The sequence below is a fragment of the Dryobates pubescens genome, chromosome Z, assembly GCF_014839835.1.
Source record: "Dryobates pubescens isolate bDryPub1 chromosome Z, bDryPub1.pri, whole genome shotgun sequence".
Classification (NCBI taxonomy): Eukaryota; Metazoa; Chordata; class Aves; order Piciformes; family Picidae; genus Dryobates; species Dryobates pubescens.
Window position 1 is genome coordinate 85,288,101 of NC_071657.1, and position 4,874 is coordinate 85,292,974.

Genomic DNA, 4,874 nt, shown 5'->3' on the forward strand with positions numbered 1-4,874 from the left:
CCACCACCTCCCTGGGCAGCACATTCCAATGACGAATGACTCTCTCGGTGAAGAACTTTCTCCTCATTTCAAGCCTAAACCTCCCCTGGTGCAGCTTGAGACTGTGTCCTCTTGTTCTGGTGCTGGTTGCCTGGGAGAAGAGACCAACCCCTTCCTGGCCACAACCACCTTTCAGGTAGTTGTAGAGGGCTATGAGGTCACCCCTGAGCCTCCTCTTCTCCAGGCTAAACAATCCCAGCTCCCTCAGCCTCTCCTCATAGGGCTTGTGCTCAAGGCCTCTCCCCAGCCTTGTTGCCCTTCTCTGGACACATTCAAGTGTCTCAATGTCCTTCTTAAACTGAGGGGCCCAGAACTGGACACAGTACTCAAGGTGCGGCCTTACCAGTGCAGTGTACAGGGGCACAATGACCTCCCTGCTCCTGCTGGCCACACTATTCCTAATACAGGCCAGGATGCCATTGGCCTTCTTGGCCACCTGGGCACACTGCTGGCTCATGTTTAGGCGGGTGTCAATCATCACCCCCAGGTCCCTCTTTGGCAGCTCTCCAGCCACTCTGAGCCCAGCCTGTAGCTCTGCATGGGGCTGTTGTGGCCAAAGTGCAGCACCTGGCACTTGGACTTGTTAAATGCCATTCATTGGACTCTGCCCATCTGTCCAGTCGGTCGAGGTCCCTCTGCAGAGCCTTTCAACCCTCTAACTGACCAACATCTGCTCCTAACTTGGTGTCATCTGCAAACTTGCTGATGACTGACTCAACCCCCTCATCCAGATCATCAATGAAGATGTTACAGAGAATGGGGCCCAGCACTGATCCCTGGGGCACACCACTAGTGACTGGCTGCCAGCTGAATGTGGCACCATTCACCACCACTCTCTGGGCTCGGCCCTCCAGCCAGTTCCTAACCCATCGCAGTGTGCTCCCATCCAAGCCATGGGCTGACAGCTTGGCCAGGAGTTTGCTGTGGAGAACGGTGTCAAAGGCCTTGCTGAGGTCCAGGTAGACTACATCCACAGGCCTCCCCACATCCAGCAGGCAGTCACCTGATCATAGAAGGAGATCAGGTTGGTCAGGCAGGACCTGCCCTTCCTAAATCCATGCTGGCTGGGCCTGAGCCCTTGGCCATCCTCTAAGTGCTGTGTGACTGCACTCAAGATGACCTCTTCCATAATCTTGCCTGGCACTGAGGTCAGGCTGACAGGTCTCTAATTCCCTGACTCATCCAACCGGCCCTTCTTGTGGATGGGCACCATGCTGGCCAGCTTCCAGTCTTCTGGGACCTCTCTAGTGAGCCAGGACTGATGAAAAATGATGGGGAGTGGCTTGTCCAGTTCATCTTCCAGCTCTCTCAGCACCCTGGGATGGATCCCATCTGGTCCCATGGACTTGTGGGGGTCCAAGCTGCTGAGGAGATCTCTAACCACCCCATCCTGAAACAGACAGAAACTATGCAGCTCCCTGGCTCCTTCTGCCAGCTCTGCAGGCCAGCTGTCTGGAAGACATTCTGTCCTGCTAGTAAAAATTGAGGCAAAGAAGGTGTTAAGTAACAGAGCAGAATTTGGCATTTTGAGTTGTAAAATTTCATCAAATTACTCACTGCCCAGTGCTCCAACATATCTGAATCATTCTACAAGGCCTTTTCTCCCTCAGCAATTGGACAGCACCTGCAAATTTTCTAATAGTGCGTTCAACTCCTGCGTGCAAATCATTGATTAATATGTAGAATGGGACTGGCCCTAGGATTGAAGCCTGAGGAATACTGCTGGTGACCAGTTGCAAGATAGATGTAGCCCAAATCATTACAATCCTTTGAGCGCTGCCCTTCAGCCAGTTTTTCTGCCAGGGTACCATGAACTCACTCATCCCACAGCCGGACTTGCCCCAGAAGGACGCTGTGAGGGACTGTATCAAAACCCTTTCCTAAAAGCTAGTAAATGCATCCACCACCTTCCCTTCCTCCACTAGGAGAGTGAACTTATGATAGAAAGATATCAGATTAAACAGGAATTTGCCTGTGTGAAGTGCCTGATGATTGCATTATTCTTGAAATAATACAATAAAACCAGAGCTCCCCATCCTCACTGAACCGTGTCCACAACTGTTATCCAGTAATTAACCATGGTCACAGTGTTTCCCCTTCCAGATCATTCATGCATCCTGTTACAAACCTAAAAAGTTCTTTTGGCCAAATTACCCTTTGAGCCATGGGCTGGGGAGACAAACCTGAGGGTGTTGCCCAGTCACCTGGAGCAGGAGGCCACAGGTTTTTTACCTCGGACAGAAAAACTGAGCACCATGGAGATGCAGTTCTGCAGGCCATGGTCTAAGGCATCCAGTATCATAGTATCATAGTAATATCATAGTATCATAGTAGTATCATAGTATCAGTCAGGGTTGGAAGGGACCACAAGGATCATCTAGTTCCAACCCCCCTGCCATGGGCAGGGACACCCCACACTAGGTCCAGCTGGCCAGAGCCTCATCCAGCCTGGGCTTAAACACCTCCAGGGTGTGATACCTCCAGGGATGGGGCCTCAACCACCTCCCCAGACAACCCATTCCAGGGCTTCACCACTCTCATGGTGAAGAACTTCCTCCTCACCTCCAGCCTGAATCTCCCCACCTCCAGCTTCATTCCATTCCCCCTAGTCCTATCACTGCCTGATATCCTGAGAAGTCCCTCCCCAGCTTTCTTGTAATGGGGGAAAGGGGGGAAATGTGTAATAAACACACACCATTGCCCTAAGAAAATACTTCTTCTGCTACAAACTTGCCATGGGGTGTAATTACCCCCAAAATAAAAACTGTCAGACCAGCTCAATTGGAAGCAAATGAGGCTATATTTACAAACAAACTAAAATCTAGAAATATTAAATGCAAATAATATGTACAAAATATACAATATTTACATGTATTTACAATTTGTAAACAACACAAGAACCCACCTGGACAAAACCAGGGACTACCAAGAGTTTCCCCCTCTTCCTCCTCTTCCCCCCCCTGTACAAGGGACAAGAGAAAAGAGAAGAGAAAAGCCACAACGAAGAAACACAGCCAAGGTCAGCAAGCCAGCAGAAGCTAATCTGTTAGAGCAAAGAAGCTGAGAAAAAGTTAATGCAACTAACTATATGTCAGTTATCAGACCCATGGGATTATTTAGAGCTTATCATTGTCTTTTGCATCCACTGGAGATTTATTTACATTCTACCACTTTCTACTCAAGATTTGTGGAAAATATGCTAGGCATCAGCCTAAAACTGCCACAAAACTTAGATAAGAAATAGATGGGCTTTATCACATGGCTTTTATTTTTTCCTGTAATGGCTGCAGTGCTCTAACAAGAACAGTGCATGAGTACAAGCACTAAGTCAAAGGTTTACCTTATCCCAGCTGCACTCAAACATCTTGGACAACAAGCCCAGGAGTGTGACCTGTGAACTTCACAGCTCCAGTCCCCTCAGGTGAACATCACATCAGAGATGAGGGAGCAGCAGCAAGAAAATTAATTTCCTTCTCCATTCTAGGGGCTTTGTTTGCCTTTAGCCTCCTCAGAGAGGTGGCCCCTTCCTAGTGTGATCGCTGAAGCACCTTCATGACCACTCCTGTGTGGCTCAGTTGGTAGCACATAAGACCTTTAATGGGAAGCTTGTGAGTTCAAGCCTGCAGTGGGCACTATTGTCCTCCCTACTCTAGTCATGGGGTCTGTGGTGACAGGTTGGACAATCTTTGAGGTCTCTTCCAACCTTGGTGATACTGAGTACTGAATACTAAACTGTGTCCCTAAATGCCACATCTACATATCTTGTGAATACCTCCAGGGATGGTGACTCCACCCCTTCCCTGGGCAGCCTGTTCCAATGCTTCACAACCCTTTCAGTAATGATTTTTTGTGCTCACTTCGGCAGCACATATACTAAAATTGGAACGATACAGAGAAGATTAGCATGGCCCCTGCGCAAGGATGACACGCAAATTCGTGAAGCGTTCCATATTTAAGCCCCTGGTGTGGCTCAGTTGGTAGCACATAAGACCTTTAATGGGGAAGGTTGTGAGTTCAAGCCTGCAGTGGGCACTAGTGTCCTCCCTACTCTAGTCATGAGGTCTGTGGTGACAGGTTGGACTCGATGATCTTTGAGGTCTCTTCCAACCTTAGTGGTACTGAATACTGAATTGCCTTAGACACAGAGAGGATCCATGTGGTTCCTCTGGGGTCTTGAAGCTTTGATCTTCATCTTCATCACTTACAAGGATGCCTGACAAACACACAAAGAGTCTGCTCTATGGTCTCCAAGTGCCAAGGATACAAACTCAAACACCTAACAGTGCAAGGTGGTGGGCAGGCAACTGTCATGCTGGTCCTGGATCTCAGAGCAGTACCTTCCATAAGTCAAATACACACCTACCAACAATGTACATTTTCTTCAAAACCAAAAAGGCTAACATCATTGCCTTCTGCCTCCTGGAAATGAATAACAGTACAGAACAACATTTTCTGAGCTGACTTAGCAGTGAGTCAAGATTCGGTGTTTGAGCCTAGTTTGCCCAAGGGGAAAAATGACACCCTGAAGCAACCAGAAGGCTCTGAGGACTAGGAAGGTTTGGTGCAGAGCAGAGGGGCAAGCTAGTCACCAAAAACTTTTGATTTTGTGGCTAAAAGAAAATTAATAGAAATCAGCCACCAGTTTTAATACACAGAGCTGCTGAGAAGCTGCCAGCATTAACATTTCTTTCCTTTTATCTTCCTCAGCTATTCCCTCTTTTTTGTTTTTCTGTATTTCCACAAAGGGGAAAATAAGTAATAACTGAGCTTCAGCAGTCAGCTGCTGAATATGGTGAGGATTGTGTCTAATCAGATGGTAGCCCTGTGCAAGAACA

General features: G+C 48.1%; 1 non-coding gene across 1 annotated transcript; it reads left to right on the top strand.

Annotated features, from left to right (window-relative positions):
• The first annotated feature begins 3,888 nt into the window (after positions 1–3,888).
• Positions 3,889–3,995, top strand: LOC128899535 (U6 spliceosomal RNA). The gene has a single exon (XR_008463129.1). It is a non-coding gene; the product is annotated as a U6 spliceosomal RNA (small nuclear RNA).
• Positions 3,996–4,874: the final 879 nt, after the last annotated feature.